The 19,370-nt window shown below is 37.5% G+C and overlaps 2 long non-coding RNA genes and 1 pseudogene across 2 annotated transcripts; all 3 read left to right on the top strand.

Moving 5' to 3' along the window:
* Positions 1-2,160: 2,160 nt before the first annotated feature.
* On the top strand, positions 2,161-4,492 carry LOC146919540 (uncharacterized). Its single transcript, XR_015011521.1, has 2 exons — positions 2,161-2,326; positions 4,208-4,492. It is a non-coding gene; the product is annotated as an uncharacterized LOC146919540 (long non-coding RNA).
* A 123-nt stretch (positions 4,493-4,615) lies between these two features.
* Positions 4,616-6,291, top strand: LOC146919539 (uncharacterized; annotated as a pseudogene).
* Positions 6,292-8,776: 2,485 nt separating this feature from the next.
* On the top strand, positions 8,777-11,229 carry LOC146919538 (uncharacterized). Its single transcript, XR_015011519.1, has 2 exons — positions 8,777-9,063; positions 10,945-11,229. It is a non-coding gene; the product is annotated as an uncharacterized LOC146919538 (long non-coding RNA).
* The last annotated feature ends 8,141 nt before the right edge of the window (positions 11,230-19,370 follow it).

Raw genomic sequence — 19,370 nt, 5'->3', positions numbered from 1 at the left:
ACTCAGACTAGTGGGAAGGTGTTTGCATTGGCCGGTACACAAACGGCTAATGAAGATCGACTTATCAGAGGTACTTGTTTCTTTAATGGTACTCCTTTAATTGCTATTATTGATACTGGTGCTACACATTGTTTCATTGCTGTTGATTGTGCAAATAAGTTGGGTTTAGTTATGTCAAGTATGCCTGTGGAAATGGTTGTTGAAACTCCATCTAAGGGTTCAGTAACCACATCGTTTGTTTGTCAGAGTTGCCCTATATCCATGTATGGTAGAGATTTTGAAGTTGATCTTGTATGTTTGCCATTGACGGGTATGGATGTGATCCTTGGTATGAACTGGTTGGAATACAACCATGTGCATATTAATTGTTTTAGAAAGACGGTGTACTTTTCTTCTGCTGAAGAAGAGAGTGGAGCAGAATTTTTATCTACCAAGCAGCTGAAGCGGTTAGAGCATGATGGAAACTTAATGTTTTCCTTGATGGCGTATTTGTCTGTAGAGAGTCAGTCGATAATTGATAGATTGCCCGTGGTGAATGAATTTCCTGAAGTTTTTCCTGATGAGATTCCAGATGTACCACCAGAGAGGGAGGTTGAATTTTCGATCGATCTTGTGCCGGGTACGAAGCCTGTGTCGATGGCTCCTTACCGTATGTCAGCCTCCGAGTTGGCAGAATTGAAGAAGCAGTTGGAAGAATTGCTTGATAAGAAGTTTATAAGACCAAGTGTGTCACCTTGGGGAGCACCTGTGTTGCTAGTTAAGAAGAAGGATGGTAGCATGAGATTGTGCATAGATTACCGTCAGCTGAATAAAGTGACGATAAAGAATAGGTATCCACTTCCGAGAATTGACGACTTGATGGATCAATTAGTGGGTGCTCGCGTGTTTAGTAAAATTGATTTGAGGTCAGGTTACCATCAGATTAAGGTGAAGGATGAAGATATGCAGAAAACGGCCTTTAGGACACGGTATGGACACTATGAATATAAAGTGATGCCTTTCGGTGTTACTAACGCGCCTGGTGTGTTCATGGAGTATATGAACAGAATTTTTCATGCTTTTCTGGATAAGTTTGTTGTTGTATTTATTGATGATATCTTGATTTATTCTAAGACTGAAGAAGAGCATGCAGAACATTTGAAGATTGTGTTGCAGGTGCTGAAAGAAAAGAAATTGTATGCAAAGTTGTCAAAGTGCGAGTTCTGGTTAAGGGAAGTAAGTTTCCTTGGCCATATTATTTCTGGTAGTGGTATTGCAGTGGACCCATCGAAGGTTGAAGCGGTATCACAGTGGGAGGCTCCTAAGTCAGTTACAGAGATTAGAAGTTTTCTTGGTTTGGCTGTTTATTACAGAAGATTTATCGAAGGATTTTCGAAGTTGGCACTTCCATTGACTCAGTTGACCTGTAAAGGTAAAGCTTTTGTGTGGGATGCTCAGTGTGAGAATAATTTCAATGAGTTGAAGCGGAGATTGACAACGGCTCCAATTTTGATTTTGCCAGAGCCAGATAAACCTTTTGTGGTATATTGTGATGCCTCCAAGTTGGGCTTAGGTGGTGTGCTTATGCAAGATGGCAAGGTAGTGGCTTATGCTTCGAGACAATTGAGAATACATGAGAAGAACTACCCTACACATGATTTAGAGTTGGCTGCTGTGGTTTTTGTGTTGAAAATTTGGAGACACTATTTGTACGGTTCCAGATTTGAAGTGTTTAGTGATCATAAAAGTCTGAAATATTTATTTGATCAAAAGGAGTTAAATATGAGGCAGAGAAGGTGGCTAGAGTTGTTGAAAGATTATGATTTTGGCTTAAATTAACATCCGGGTAAAGCTAATGTGGTTGCAGATGCCTTGAGTAGGAAAACATTGCACATGTCGGCTATGATGGTGAAAGAATTTGAATTGCTAGAGCAGTTTAGAGACTTGAGTCTTGTTTGTGAATTGACACCTCAGAGTGTGCAGTTGGGTATGTTGAAGATTAATAATGATTTCTTGAAGAGTATCAAGGAAGCACAGGAAGTTGATGTGAAATTTGTAGACTTGATGGGTGCTAGTAATCAGAATGCAGATGGTGATTTTCAGGTTGATGATCAAGGAGTGTTGAGATTCCGAGGTAGGATTTGTATTCCTGATAATAATGTGCAAGTTAGAGACAACCTTACGGTGGAGACCTTACCCTTGAGGATTGATGATCGCAAGATGAAGACGTTGAGAGGCAAGGAGATACCTCTAGTGAGAGTTGTTTGGAGTGGAACGACTGGTGAAAGCCTGACATGGGAGCTAGAGAGTAAGATGATGGAGTCTTATCCAGAGTTGTTTGCTTGAGGTAAATTTTCGAGGACGAAAATTCTATAAGTTGGGGAGAGTTGTAACGCCCGTCTTAATTATTCGATTATTTAAAAATATATTTATATATATGATTTACGTGATTTTCATGATTGATATGTGTGAATTTTATGATTCATGAAGTTGAGTGGGTTATATGATTTATAACTGCATAATGTGGAGTATTTTGTTGTGGTGAAGTTGCTATGTTGTTATGACTTATTTTATTATTAAATAAAATAAGATTTGATAAATAAAATAAAAATATGAAAAATTGGGCTGTGATGTGAGATGAGCAATTAGTAGTGATAAGAGTAATTAGAAGAGATAAATAGACAACAAAAGTTAGAAAACAGAATACGTACGTTTTTGGAGAAAAAGGGAGAAAAGTCAGAAAAGAGGAGAACTAGAGGGAGAGCTGCGATTCTGCTATTATCAGGTAAGGGTGAGACTAATTTTCATTACTATTAAGGGTATGATTCTATAGGATGAATTTGGCATGATTAGGTTAAGTTTTGGTGAGAATTGGGAATTAGGTTTAAGACCGAATTGGATGATTGAATCATGAAAAGATGTTAGGTTGATGCTAAATTAGTGTACAGAACTTAGTTATACCATAAGATGATAATTAGATGTTGAATTGAGGTTAGAATTAGGAGATTAAGTGAAAAGTTGGAATTTTTAGGTTTCTGGCCGTACTGACATTCATCGCTCGCACCTGCGAGCAAGAACACTCGCATCTGCGAGCTAGAACCCAGAACTCGCAACTGCGAGCAATGCAACTCGCAACTGCGAGTGACCTGTAAGCTCGCAACTGCGAGCAGAATAACTCGCCACTGCGAGTAAATACGTAGGAACCCAGAATGCACACTTTGCTCGCCATTGCGAGTGAAGTTACTCGCAACTGCGAGTTAGGCTGTTAGTTGCCCAAAATTGTCCCGATGCGATCCTTTCGCACGTATAGTCTTGAGCTGACCTTAGAAGTAAGAATGAGGGTGATTTAGAATGTTTCTAGATGTTACAGAAGTCTGTTTATATGACTGAAATGATTAGTAATGTTGCATGAATAATGTTATGATGTTTTTATGATATTTATGTTGATGTAATCCATTCCTTTAATGATGTTGAGATATTCCAACACTGTTATATGTTGTAAATCTGTTGCTGTTCATTGCTGCTGACCTTTAATGTCTTGAGATTGCATGAGTCGGTCTATGTTGCAAGAAATTAAGAAGTTGTCCATGATTATGAGTCGTATGAGTCGTTCATGGTGTCGTCTAAGTTGCTGGTAGTTTGAGTCCATTGCATACTCATTAAAGTTGGGGGCTTTAGGCCCGGCAGCCTTTGTGCTCATTAAAGTTGGGGGCTTTAGGCCCGGCAGCCTTTGTGCTCATTAAAGTTGGGGGCTTTAGGCCCGGCAGCCTTTGTGCTCATTAAAGTTGGGGGCTTTAGGCCCGGCAGCCTTTGTGCTCACACGTTGAAGAGCCTATTATGCTCATTTGTTGTTGATTGGTACCACATGCATTTGCATATCAAGAAGTTCATGATGTTAAGTTGTCAAGTTGTTGTTGAGTTGATAGAGTTGCATGGTCTAAGATGAGTTGTGTTGTCGAGTTGATGTTGAGTTGATAGAGTTGCATGGTCAAAGATGAGTTGTGTCGTCATGCTGAGTGTTAAGTTGATTATGATTGTGAGGAAAATTAGTAATGATATTTGATGATCGTATTGTTATGAAATGAAAAATATACTGATTGTTAATTGTTGATATGTTATTAATGCTTAAGTTGTTAAATGCATTTTATTGGATTATATGCTTAACGTATTGATTATGAAATCTCACCCCTTCTGCGTATATGTTGCCTCGACCGTGGGTAATGTGCAGGTAATAAAGATTAGAGGCGTTCGTGAGTGGACTCCTCAGTCGGTGTCTAGGTGCTCTGATACGTAACGGGATGGGGGCTTGCTTTTACTTCTATTCCTTACGTGTCTCTTTTATGAACTAATTTATGAGATTTTCCAATAAGGCCTGCGTGCCAAGACTTTAAAATGTTGAACTATTTTCCGCTGCAATAGTTTAAGATATTTCATGATGTTGAATTTGAAAGATAATCATTATTATCCATTTTATGATTTAAATGAAGTATGTGACATTCCGTTGTGATCAAAATACTCTGATTTTAAATGAAATTTTTATGTTGGGAAAACGGGGTGTTACAATTGGTATCAGAGCAGGTCGGTCCGTCCGGCCAAGTAGTGAGTCGAGTTGTGTCCTTAGCAGTTGGAATACCACTATTATGATATTCTAAACGTTGTGTGTTGTGCAGAGAAGAGACCTGGAGGCTGCGAATCTTATTTGCTATAAGAGGACTAGAATGGCTGGAAGAAATGATGCTGCGATTGCTGCTGCTTTGGAAGCTGTAGCCCAAGCTGTGGGACAACATCCAAATGCTGGTGCTGGTGCGAATGCTGATGTGAGAATGTTGGAGACCTTTCTGAGAAATCATCCTCCTACCTTCAAAGGAAGGTACGACCCTGATGGAGCACAGACGTGGCTCAAGGAGGTTGAGAGAATTTTCAGAGTTATGCAATGTACTGATGATCAGAAGGTGCGTTTTGGAACGCATATGCTGGCTGAGGAAGCTGATGACTGGTGGGTGAGCCTCCAACCTACCCTAGAGCAGGATGATGCAGTTATTACTTGGGTTGTGTTCAAGAGAGAATTCCTAAACAGATATTTTCCTGAGGATGTTCGCGGGAGAAAAGAGATCGAGTTCCTTGAGCTAAAGCAAGGAAACATGTCGGTGACGGAGTATGCAGCAAAGTTTGTGGAGCTGGCTCAGTTCTATCCACACTACACGGGGGACAATGCTGAGTTCTCCAAGTGTATCAAGTTTGAGAATGGTTTGCGTGCTGATATTAAGCGAGCCATTGGTTACCAACAGATCCGTGACTTTTCTGCTTTGGTGAGCAGATGCAGAATCTATGAAGATGACAGCAAAGCTCATTATAAGATTATGAGTGAGAAGAGGGGTAAGGGCCAACAAAGTCGCCCAAAGCCTTACAGTGCTCCTGCTGACAAAGGAAAAGGAAGAGCTAATGATGAGAGGAGGTCTAATAAGAAGGATGCTGGTGCTGAGGTTGTTTGTTACACTTGTGGCGAGAAAGGCCATAAGAGTACTGCTTGTACTAAGGATATTAAACGGTGCTTTCGTTGTGGCAGTAAAGGACATACACTTGCAGAGTGTAAGCATGCGGACATTGTGTGTTTTAACTGCAAAGAAGAGGGTCATATTGGGTCTCAGTGTACAAATCCGAAGAAGACTCAGACTAGAGGGAAAGTGTTTGCTTTGACTGGTACTCAGACTGAAAATGAGGATCGTTTGATCAGAGGTACTTGTTATATTAACAATACTCCTTTAGTTGCTATTATTGATACTGGTGCTACACATTGTTTTGTTGCTTTTGATTGTGCTTCTAAGTTGGGTCTTGCTGTGTCTGATATGAGTGGAGAAATGGTCGTCGAAACTCCAGCTAAGGGTTCGGTGACTACTTCTCTTGTTTGCTTGCGATGTCCTTTGTCTATGTTTGATCGTGATTTTGAGATTGATTTAGTTTGTCTGCCTCTGAGTGGAATGGATGTAATTCTTGGTATGAACTGGTTAGAGTACAACCATGTTCTCATTAACTGTTTTAGTAAAACGGTGCGTTTCTCTTCTGCCGAAGAGGAAAGTGGAGCAGAATTTTTGTCTACTAAGCAGCTGAAACAATTGGAGCGTGATGGGATCTTGATGTTTTCCTTGATGGCATCCTTATCATTGGAGAATCAAGCAGTGATTGATAAGTTGCAAGTGGTGTGTGATTTTCCTGAAGTTTTCCCTGATGAAATCCCTGATGTACCACCGGAAAGAGAAGTTGAATTTTCTATTGACCTTGTTCCGGGAACGAAGCCTGTGTCTATGACACCTTACCGTATGTCAGCTTCTGAGTTGGCTGAGTTGAAGAAACAGTTGGAGGATTTGCTAGATAAGAAGTTCATTAGACCGAGTGTTTCACCTTGGGGAGCGCCGGTATTGTTGGTTAAGAAGAAAGATGGAAGTATGAGGTTGTGCATTGATTATCGACAACTGAATAAAGTAACTATAAAGAATAGATATCCACTTCCTAGAATTGATGATTTGATGGACCAGCTGGTGGGTGCACGTGTGTTCAGCAAGATTGATTTAAGGTCGGGTTATCATCAGATTAAAGTAAAAGATGAAGATATGCAGAAGACGGCCTTTAGGACGCGATATGGTCATTATGAATATAAGGTGATGCCTTTTGGTGTGAGTAACGCGCCTGGCGTGTTTATGGAGTATATGAATCGCATTTTCCATGCATTTTTGGATCGCTTTGTGGTTGTGTTCATCGATGATATTTTGATTTACTCTAAGACAGAAGAAGAACATGCGGAACATTTGAAAATTGTTTTGCAAGTGCTGAAAGAGAAGAAGTTGTATGCTAAATTGTCTAAGTGTGAATTCTGGTTGGACGAGGTAAGTTTTCTGGGCCATGTTATTTCTAGTAGTGGTATTGCAGTTGATCCATCTAAAGTTGAAGCAGTATCACAATGGGAGACTCCTAAGTCGGTTACAGAGATTAGAAGCTTTTTGGGTTTGGCAGGATACTATCGAAGATTTATAGAAGGATTTTCTAAGTTGGCACTCCCGTTAACACAGTTGACGTGTAAAGGTAAAACCTTTGTGTGGGATGTTCATTGTGAGAACAGTTTTAATGAATTGAAGAAGCGTTTGACGACGGCTCCAGTTTTGATTTTGCCAAAACCTGATGAACCTTTTGCAGTGTATTGTGATGCGTCCAAATTGGGCTTAGGCGGTGTACTTATGCAAGATGGTAAAGTTGTTGCTTATGCATCAAGACAGTTGAGAACTCATGAACGAAACTATCCTACTCATGACCTTGAGTTAGCTGCAGTCGTATTTGTCCTTAAGATTTGGAGACATTACTTGTATGGTTCGAGATTTGAGGTGTTTAGTGATCACAAGAGCTTGAAGTATTTGTTTGATCAGAAAGAATTGAATATGCGACAGCGACGGTGGCTCGAATTGTTGAAGGATTATGACTTTAGTTTGAATTACCATCCGGGTAAAGCTAACGTTGTTGCGGATGCCTTAAGTAGGAAGAGTTTACATATGTCTGCTATGATGGTGAAGGAATTTGAATTACTTGAACAATTTAGAGATATGAGCTTAGTTTGTGAAATGTCGTCTCGGAGCGTTAAGTTAGGAATGCTGAAAATTGATAACGATTTCTTGAAAAGTATTAGAGATGCACAGAAGGTTGATGTTAAGTTTGTGGACTTGTTGGTTGCTAGTAATCAAACTGAAGATGGTGACTTTAAAGTCGATGATCAAGGTGTGTTGAGGTTCCGAGGTAGGATTTGTATTCCAGACAATGATGAGATAAAAAAGATGATTCTGGAAGAGAGTCATAGGAGTAGCTTGAGCATTCATCCGGGAGCTACAAAGATGTATCATGATTTAAAGAAGCTGTTTTGGTGGTCAGGATTGAAACGTGATGTGGCACAATTTGTGTACTCTTGTTTGATTTGTCAGAAGTCGAAGGTGGAGCATCAGAAACCTGCTGGGTTGATGACACCGTTAGATGTACCAGAATGGAAATGGGATAGTATATCCATGGATTTTGTGACAAGTTTACCGAATACTCCTAAGGGAAATGACGCTATTTGGGTGATTGTTGACAGATTGACGAAGTCGGCACATTTCCTTCCGATTAATATTAGTTTTCCTGTGGCTCAGTTGGCAGAGATTTATATTCGAGACATAGTGAAATTGCATGGTGTTCCTTCAAGCATCGTGTCAGATAGAGATCCAAGATTTACTTCTAGATTTTGGAAGAGTTTGCAAGAGGCTTTAGGCTCTAAGTTGAGATTAAGTTCGGCTTATCATCCTCAAACAGATGGTCAGTCGGAAAGAACGATTCAGTCACTCGAAGACTTGTTGAGAGTTTGTGTACTTGAGCAAGGTGGAACTTGGGATAGTCATCTTCCATTGATAGAGTTCACTTATAATAACAGCTATCATTCAAGTATTGGGATGGCACCTTTCGAGGCTTTGTATGGTCGGAGGTGTAGGACTCCGTTGTGTTGGTTTGAGACCGGTGAAAGTGTGGTTCTAGGACCAGAAATTGTTCAACAGACTACTGAGAAGGTGAAGATGATTCAAGAGAAGATGAAAGCGTCGCAGAGTCGACAGAAGAGCTACCATGATAAGCGTAAGAAAGACCTTGAGTTTCAAGAGGGAGACCATGTGTTCTTGAGAGTTACTCCAACGACCGGTGTCGGTCGTGCATTGAAGTCAAAGAAATTGACTCCAAAGTTTATTGGTCCTTATCAGATATCCGAGAGGATTGGCACGGTGGCTTATAGAGTTGGCTTACCACCGCATTTATCGAATTTGCACGATGTGTTTCATGTGTCGCAGCTGAGGAAATATGTTCCAGACCCATCCCATGTGATTCAGAGTGATGATGTGCAAGTTAGAGACAACCTTACGGTGGAGACCTTACCCTTGAGGATTGATGATCGCAAGATGAAGACGTTGAGAGGCAAGGAGATACCTCTAGTGAGAGTTGTTTGGAGTGGAACGACTGGTGAAAGCCTGACATGGGAGCTAGAGAGTAAGATGATGGAGTCTTATCCAGAGTTGTTTGCTTGAGGTAAATTTTCGAGGACGAAAATTCTATAAGTTGGGGAGAGTTGTAACGCCCGTCTTAATTATTCGATTATTTAAAAATATATTTATATATATGATTTACGTGATTTTCATGATTGATATGTGTGAATTTTATGATTCATGAAGTTGAGTGGGTTATATGATTTATAACTGCATAATGTGGAGTATTTTGTTGTGGTGAAGTTGCTATGTTGTTATGACTTATTTTATTATTAAATAAAATAAGATTTGATAAATAAAATAAAAATATGAAAAATTGGGCTGTGATGTGAGATGAGCAATTAGTAGTGATAAGAGTAATTAGAAGAGATAAATAGACAACAAAAGTTAGAAAACAGAATACGTACGTTTTTGGAGAAAAAGGGAGAAAAGTCAGAAAAGAGGAGAACTAGAGGGAGAGCTGCGATTCTGCTATTATCAGGTAAGGGTGAGACTAATTTTCATTACTATTAAGGGTATGATTCTATAGGATGAATTTGGCATGATTAGGTTAAGTTTTGGTGAGAATTGGGAATTAGGTTTAAGACCGAATTGGATGATTGAATCATGAAAAGATGTTAGGTTGATGCTAAATTAGTGTACAGAACTTAGTTATACCATAAGATGATAATTAGATGTTGAATTGAGGTTAGAATTAGGAGATTAAGTGAAAAGTTGGAATTTTTAGGTTTCTGGCCGTACTGACATTCATCGCTCGCACCTGCGAGCAAGAACACTCGCATCTGCGAGCTAGAACCCAGAACTCGCAACTGCGAGCAATGCAACTCGCAACTGCGAGTGACCTGTAAGCTCGCAACTGCGAGCAGAATAACTCGCCACTGCGAGTAAATACGTAGGAACCCAGAATGCACACTTTGCTCGCCATTGCGAGTGAAGTTACTCGCAACTGCGAGTTAGGCTGTTAGTTGCCCAAAATTGTCCCGATGCGATCCTTTCGCACGTATAGTCTTGAGCTGACCTTAGAAGTAAGAATGAGGGTGATTTAGAATGTTTCTAGATGTTACAGAAGTCTGTTTATATGACTGAAATGATTAGTAATGTTGCATGAATAATGTTATGATGTTTTTATGATATTTATGTTGATGTAATCCATTCCTTTAATGATGTTGAGATATTCCAACACTGTTATATGTTGTAAATCTGTTGCTGTTCATTGCTGCTGACCTTTAATGTCTTGAGATTGCATGAGTCGGTCTATGTTGCAAGAAATTAAGAAGTTGTCCATGATTATGAGTCGTATGAGTCGTTCATGGTGTCGTCTAAGTTGCTGGTAGTTTGAGTCCATTGCATACTCATTAAAGTTGGGGGCTTTAGGCCCGGCAGCCTTTGTGCTCATTAAAGTTGGGGGCTTTAGGCCCGGCAGCCTTTGTGCTCATTAAAGTTGGGGGCTTTAGGCCCGGCAGCCTTTGTGCTCATTAAAGTTGGGGGCTTTAGGCCCGGCAGCCTTTGTGCTCACACGTTGAAGAGCCTATTATGCTCATTTGTTGTTGATTGGTACCACATGCATTTGCATATCAAGAAGTTCATGATGTTAAGTTGTCAAGTTGTTGTTGAGTTGATAGAGTTGCATGGTCTAAGATGAGTTGTGTTGTCGAGTTGATGTTGAGTTGATAGAGTTGCATGGTCAAAGATGAGTTGTGTCGTCATGCTGAGTGTTAAGTTGATTATGATTGTGAGGAAAATTAGTAATGATATTTGATGATCGTATTGTTATGAAATGAAAAATATACTGATTGTTAATTGTTGATATGTTATTAATGCTTAAGTTGTTAAATGCATTTTATTGGATTATATGCTTAACGTATTGATTATGAAATCTCACCCCTTCTGCGTATATGTTGCCTCGACCGTGGGTAATGTGCAGGTAATAAAGATTAGAGGCGTTCGTGAGTGGACTCCTCAGTCGGTGTCTAGGTGCTCTGATACGTAACGGGATGGGGGCTTGCTTTTACTTCTATTCCTTACGTGTCTCTTTTATGAACTAATTTATGAGATTTTCCAATAAGGCCTGCGTGCCAAGACTTTAAAATGTTGAACTATTTTCCGCTGCAATAGTTTAAGATATTTCATGATGTTGAATTTGAAAGATAATCATTATTATCCATTTTATGATTTAAATGAAGTATGTGACATTCCGTTGTGATCAAAATACTCTGATTTTAAATGAAATTTTTATGTTGGGAAAACGGGGTGTTACATGATGCCATTTGGGTTGTTGTCGATAGATTGACGAAGTCGGCACACTTTATTCCAATTAATATCACTTATTCGGTAGCTCAGTTGGCGGAGATCTATATTCATAATATTGTGACGTTGCATGGTGTCCCGTCGAGTATTGTGTCGGATAGAGATCCGAGGTTCACTTCGAGATTTTGGAAGAGCTTGCAAGAAGCTTTGGGCTCTCAGTTGAAGTTGAGTTCGGCTTATCATCCGCAAACAGATGGTCAGTCGGAAAGAACGATTCAATCATTAGAAGATTTGTTGAGGGTGTGTGTACTTGAGCAAGGTGGAGCTTGGGATAGTCACCTACCGTTGATAGAGTTCAAGTACAACAATAGTTACCATTCGAGTATTGGTATGGCACCTTTCGAAGCTTTATATGGTCGAAGGTGTAGGACCCCTTTATGTTGGTTTGAGTCGGGTGAAAGTGTTGTGTTGGGGCCTGCAATAGTTCAGCAGACTACGGAGAAGGTCAAGATGATAAGAGAGCATATGAAAGCGTCGCAGAGTCGACAGAAAAGTTATCATGACAAGCGTAGGAAGGACCTTGAGTTTCAAGAGGGTGACCATGTGTTCTTGAGAGTCACTCCTATGACCGGTGTGGGTCGTGCATTGAAGTCCAAGAAGTTGACTCCAAAGTTTATTGGTCCTTATCAAATATCTGAGAGAATTGGCACGATAGCTTATAGAGTTGGTTTGCCACCACATCTTTCAAACTTGCATGATGTGTTTCATGTGTCGCAACTTCGGAAGTATGTAGTGTAACGCCCTCCTTTTATTTAATTATTTTTTTATTAAGTTAGAATCTATTTACGTGATTTATTTATATATATGAGGTGTTAGTATTTTTTTATGTGGCATTATTCTATTATTTATTAGAATACGAGAATTATTAGTGTAAGTAAAATTGGAGGTTAGAATAGAAATAAGAATAAGTTATTGGGCCTAAATAGATTTAGGAAGAGTGATTAGTATTATAAATAAAGAAGCTTAGGTTAGAAAGAGTTTTTACGTTAAACCGCTTTTTGGAGAAAGAGGAGAAAGAGGAGAACTCAGAGAGAGAGAACCCTAGGAACGAAGAACGCTGCTTTTGATTTCAGAAAAACAATCTAAGGTAAGGGTGAGACCATCTTTCACTAATATTAAGTATGTAGATCATTAGATTGCAACTAACATGTTTTAGGATGAGTTTGTGAGATTATGAGAAATTAGGGTTTGAGTGAGAATTGATGATTAGATGATGGAAAACTGCTGAATTGATGTAAGGGGGAGTCTTATTCATCATAAGGGTTGTGTACTCATAAAGGGTAGTGAAAGGTTGTTAATTTTCATTGTTTTCTTATTCTTTTGATCAATCTATGAATAAATTTGTGTCCATTTGTGTTGTTGTGATTCTAAGTTCAATTGCCGATTTTTTTAATTGTGATGTTTCATATTGATTTCGTGATTTATATATGATTACGATGTGGTTTGAAATATATGAGTAAAAGTGAATCTTCATACCTTTTAACCTTCCTGTGGCATATTAATTTTTGGGTTTTATATTGTCTGTTGGTTTTAATTTCCTCGAATGAGTTATGAATTGAATATATATCTTCTTCGTTTCTTTGCATATGCCTTCGGTTTACTGTACAAAAGCAACTATTTTATGAGTTATTAATTATATCATCACCAATGAGTAGGCACGGTTTCAGCTATAGAAGCCGTATACTTTATATGCATACATATGCAACTATGTATTATAAGATCCATATTTTAAAGAGTGGCTAATTATTAAATGATTTATTTATAATTTGTTGATTAGGAAGATATTTATTTTGTGACTTGGTACCACTTTGTAATTCAAGTGCACACAGTGTATATATATATATATGAGTGATATTTTAGCTCTTGGTCTTAGGGTCATAATTAATTGGTGGTTAACGTTTATGAAAGTCATTGCTGTGATGGCTATTGTCTATTCCAATTCAAAGTTTACAATATAGAGTAATGGAATTAATAGAATTAAGTGGAATAAAATAGATACATGTAGCAGCACTGGAATTAGATAGAAAACAGTGGCAATGAAATTTAATCGATGTATTATTTAACGATGTGTAATTTATGTGCTATCGGAAGATGTATGATTTAAAGATGTACTATTTGAAGATGTGTGATTTAAAGATGTGTAATTTAAAGATGAGTTATATAAAGACGTGTTATTTGAAGTTGTGTGATTTAAAGATGTGTTATATAAGAGTTGTTATATGCTGCACTTGTTGCTGTTTGCTGTTGTTGACCATTAATGTCATAAGTTGTAAATGTCGGTCTAAGTTGTAAAGTTGTAAGATGTCGTCCAAATTATTGGGGTCATATAAGATGTTCATGATGTTCAAGTTGTTCAAGTTGTAGGAAGATTGAGTCCATTGCATACTCATTAAAGTTGGGGGCTTTAGGCCCGGCAGCCTTTGTGCTCATTAAAGTTGGGGGCTTTAGGCCCGGCAGCCTTGTGCTCATTAAAGTTGGGGGCTTTAGGCCCGACAGCCTTTGTGCTCATTAAAGTTGGGGGCTTTAGGCCCGGCAGCCTTGTGCTCATTAAAGTTGGGGGCTTTAGGCCCGGCAGCCTTGTGCTCATTAAAGTTGGGGGCTTTAGGCCCGGCAGCCTTTGTGCTCATTAAAGTTGGGGGCTTTAGGCCCGGCAGCCTTGTGCTCATTAAAGTTGGGGGCTTTAGGCCCGGCAGCCTTGTGCTCAAACTACGTTGGGGGCTTTAAGCCCGGCAGCTTTATGCTCATACGTTGAAGAGCCTAATTACGCTCATTTATGTTGTTGATTGGTACCACATGCATGTGCATATCAAGATGATTTAAGATGATTTTAAGAAGTTGAAGTTGCATAGTCGAGTAGAGTTGTTAAGAGGTTAAGATGTCGAATTGTTAAGAGGTTAAGATGTCGAATTGTTAAGAGGTTAAGATGTCGAGTTGTCAAGAGGTTAAGATGTCAAGTTGTTAAGATTGATTTATAATTTGAATACGAAGTTGATGTTGATGATTGATTGTGAAGCTGACCATGAATTGATTATGAAGTTGTTATGATAATGCTATGTTTGATAATGCTATGATGTTTATGATTAATATTTGACGATATGTGATGATGTTTGTGATTAATATATGTGACGATGTTTATGATTAGTAACTGATGTTATATGATGATGTTTATGTCTATGATTAAGATGATATAAGATGAAGTATATGACTAATGTAGGAGATTAATGATGCTAGTTAATGAAGTTTAAGATATGCTAATGATATTTAAGTTGTTAAATGTAATTTATGATTTATAAGCTTAATATTATTGTTTGAGAAATCTCACCCCTTCTGCTTGAAAATGTTGCTCTTCGTATGGGTAACTTGCAGGTAATCAAGATTAGCTGCGGTCGTGGGTGACTATCTCTCACTGTGTCCTTAGGTGCTCTGATACGTAACGGGATGGGGATTTTAATACTATTTTCTGTTCCTTTACGTATTGCTTTTGAAGTTTAAGAATTATTTTTGAACTAAGATTTATGAGACTTTTATGATAAGGCCTGCGTGCCAAAGACTATTTTAGATGATGAATAATTCCGCTGCAAAGTATTAACTAATTGTTGATTGAATTTTGAAGGATAAATATTAAATTATTCTATGTATGATTTTTAGAAATGTGACATTCCGTTTTGTGATGAAACACTCTGATAATTGTTATGAAATTTTTACGTTGGGAAAACGGGGTGTTACAATTGGTATCAGAGCAGGTCGGTCCGTCCGGCCAAGTAGATGAGTCGTTGTGTCGTGTCGTCATGTTTTCTAGTTAGTAGTTATGTTTTATTACGTGATCATGTTTAACTGATTTTGATGTGGTTTTGTGTTTTGTTTGAAGAAGCAATAACTAAATTTATTTTTTCTTGTGCTTTGAATTTCGAGGACGAAATTCTTTTAAGTTGGGGAGAGTTGTAACGCCCTCCTTTTATTTAATTATTTTTTTATTAAGTTAGAATCTATTTACGTGATTTATTTATATATATGAGGTGTTAGTATTTTTTTATGTGGCATTATTCTATTATTTATTAGAATACGAGAATTATTAGTGTAAGTAAAATTGGAGGTTAGAATAGAAATAAGAATAAGTTATTGGGCCTAAATAGATTTAGGAAGAGTGATTAGTATTATAAATAAAGAAGCTTAGGTTAGAAAGAGTTTTTACGTTAAACCGCTTTTTGGAGAAAGAGGAGAAAGAGGAGAACTCAGAGAGAGAGAACCCTAGGAACGAAGAACGCTGCTTTTGATTTCAGAAAAACAATCTAAGGTAAGGGTGAGACCATCTTTCACTAATATTAAGTATGTAGATCATTAGATTGCAACTAACATGTTTTAGGATGAGTTTGTGAGATTATGAGAAATTAGGGTTTGAGTGAGAATTGATGATTAGATGATGGAAAACTGCTGAATTGATGTAAGGGGGAGTCTTATTCATCATAAGGGTTGTGTACTCATAAAGGGTAGTGAAAGGTTGTTAATTTTCATTGTTTTCTTATTCTTTTGATCAATCTATGAATAAATTTGTGTCCATTTGTGTTGTTGTGATTCTAAGTTCAATTGCCGATTTTTTTAATTGTGATGTTTCATATTGATTTCGTGATTTATATATGATTACGATGTGGTTTGAAATATATGAGTAAAAGTGAATCTTCATACCTTTTAACCTTCCTGTGGCATATTAATTTTTGGGTTTTATATTGTCTGTTGGTTTTAATTTCCTCGAATGAGTTATGAATTGAATATATATCTTCTTCGTTTCTTTGCATATGCCTTCGGTTTACTGTACAAAAGCAACTATTTTATGAGTTATTAATTATATCATCACCAATGAGTAGGCACGGTTTCAGCTATAGAAGCCGTATACTTTATATGCATACATATGCAACTATGTATTATAAGATCCATATTTTAAAGAGTGGCTAATTATTAAATGATTTATTTATAATTTGTTGATTAGGAAGATATTTATTTTGTGACTTGGTACCACTTTGTAATTCAAGTGCACACAGTGTATATATATATATATGAGTGATATTTTAGCTCTTGGTCTTAGGGTCATAATTAATTGGTGGTTAACGTTTATGAAAGTCATTGCTGTGATGGCTATTGTCTATTCCAATTCAAAGTTTACAATATAGAGTAATGGAATTAATAGAATTAAGTGGAATAAAATAGATACATGTAGCAGCACTGGAATTAGATAGAAAACAGTGGCAATGAAATTTAATCGATGTATTATTTAACGATGTGTAATTTATGTGCTATCGGAAGATGTATGATTTAAAGATGTACTATTTGAAGATGTGTGATTTAAAGATGTGTAATTTAAAGATGAGTTATATAAAGACGTGTTATTTGAAGTTGTGTGATTTAAAGATGTGTTATATAAGAGTTGTTATATGCTGCACTTGTTGCTGTTTGCTGTTGTTGACCATTAATGTCATAAGTTGTAAATGTCGGTCTAAGTTGTAAAGTTGTAAGATGTCGTCCAAATTATTGGGGTCATATAAGATGTTCATGATGTTCAAGTTGTTCAAGTTGTAGGAAGATTGAGTCCATTGCATACTCATTAAAGTTGGGGGCTTTAGGCCCGGCAGCCTTTGTGCTCATTAAAGTTGGGGGCTTTAGGCCCGGCAGCCTTGTGCTCATTAAAGTTGGGGGCTTTAGGCCCGGCAGCCTTTGTGCTCATTAAAGTTGGGGGCTTTAGGCCCGGCAGCCTTGTGCTCATTAAAGTTGGGGGCTTTAGGCCCGGCAGCCTTGTGCTCAAACTACGTTGGGGGCTTTAAGCCCGGCAGCTTTATGCTCATACGTTGAAGAGCCTAATTACGCTCATTTATGTTGTTGATTGGTACCACATGCATGTGCATATCAAGATGATTTAAGATGATTTTAAGAAGTTGAAGTTGCATAGTCGAGTAGAGTTGTTAAGAGGTTAAGATGTCGAATTGTTAAGAGGTTAAGATGTCGAATTGTTAAGAGGTTAAGATGTCGAGTTGTCAAGAGGTTAAGATGTCAAGTTGTTAAGATTGATTTATAATTTGAATACGAAGTTGATGTTGATGATTGATTATGAAGCTGACCATGAATTGATTATGAAGTTGTTATGATAATGCTATGTTTGATAATGCTATGATGTTTATGATTAATATTTGACGATATGTGATGATGTTTGTGATTAATATATGTGACGATGTTTATGATTAGTAACTGATGTTATATGATGATGTTTATGTCTATGATTAAGATGATATAAGATGAAGTATATGACTAATGTAGGAGATTAATGATGCTAGTTAATGAAGTTTAAGATATGCTAATGATATTTAAGTTGTTAAATGTAATTTATGATTTATAAGCTTAATATTATTGTTTGAGAAATCTCACCCCTTCTGCTTGAAAATGTTGCTCTTCGTATGGGTAACTTGCAGGTAATCAAGATTAGCTGCGGTCGTGGGTGACTATCTCTCACTGTGTCCTTAGGTGCTCTGATACGTAACGGGATGGGGATTTTAATACTATTTTCTGTTCCTTTACGTATTGCTTTTGAAGTTTAAGAATTATTTTTGAACTAAGATTTATGAGACTTTTATGATAAGGCCTGCGTGCCAAAGACTATTTTAGATGATGAATAATTCCGCTGCAAAGTATTAACTAATTGTTGATTGAATTTTGAAGGATAAATATTAAATTATTCTATGTATGATTTTTAGAAATGTGACATTCCGTTTTGTGATGAAACACTCTGATAATTGTTATGAAATTTTTACGTTGGGAAAACGGGGTGTTACATGTAGCGGATCCTTCACATGTTATTCCTAGAGATGATGTGCAAGTTAGAGACAACCTTACGGTGGAGACTTTACCTTTGAGGATTGATGATCGCAAGGTGAAGACGTTGAGAGGCAAGGAGATACCTCTAGTGAGGGTTGTTTGGGGAGGAGCAACTGGTGAAAATCTTACTTGGGAGTTGGAAAGTAAGATGCAGGAGTCATATCCTGAGTTGTTTGCTTGAGGTAATATTTCGAGGACGAAATTCTATAAGTTGGGGAGAGTTGTAACGCCCCATTTTTATTATATTATTTTTAGTGGATGTTTGAGTGTTTTATATAATTTTATATGGCTTTATTATTTGTGGAAATATTAGGAGAAATAAAAATAGGAGTAAAATATTAATATTTTGGTTAATGGGAGTTAATTAGTAATTATGAGAGTTTAGTGGGAGTTAAATGAAAAGAAAGAAGTTATATTTTTGGGAGAAAAAGAAAGAGAAGCAGAGATAAACAGTTTCACGTACAAACAATAGAAAAACTGGTTTTTGGAGAGAAAAAGGAGAAGAACCAAGAGAAAGCTAGGAGAAGAGCTAGGAAGAGAGAATCCAATCGTTTTTTGCTGTAGAATTTGCTGAGATAAGGTAAGGGTGGGATTCCTTTCAATAATCATGGTATATAATTTGAAAATTTATGAATTTGTTGTTCTTGGTTTTTAGGGTTTGAGAAGTTATGTTAGATGATGAATTATGATGAAACTTGTTGTTGAATTGCATGATTATATGTTGTTTTATCCCCTATGTTGTCTAATAAACCTGTAAACATGTTTCTAAAACAATTTGGGTGATTATGGGATCAAATTTAGGGTTTGGGTTGATGAAATTGGGGTTTTTGGAGTGAAAACTGGTCTGTTTCCGTAGAACTGTCCATGTTCCATCGTAGTACGATGCTGGGAAATCGTACTACGATTTTTCCAGCAGCAAACAAGACTTTTTCAGTGTATCCCATCGTAGTACGATGCATTCCATCGTAGTACGATGTAATAGTGACAGCATTCCCCTGTTTCGTGTTCTTGCGTCTTTTTCACCCGTTTCTGTTTTGAACTGGCCTTAGGTGTAAACATGAAAGTTGTAGATAATTAAGTTAGCTTTAAAATGGCCTTGGTTTGGAGTGGAAAAGATTTGTAGATTTTGAGTTATGATAAAAATAGTCCAAGTGGATCTTCAGAAAACTTTAAGAAAACTTAGCA

The sequence above is a fragment of the Medicago sativa genome, chromosome 5 (genome assembly GCF_051527215.1).
Source record: "Medicago sativa cultivar Bolivia chromosome 5, Bolivia_mono, whole genome shotgun sequence".
NCBI lineage: Eukaryota > Viridiplantae > Streptophyta > Magnoliopsida > Fabales > Fabaceae > Medicago > Medicago sativa.
This window is presented reverse-complemented; position numbering and strand designations above follow the sequence as displayed.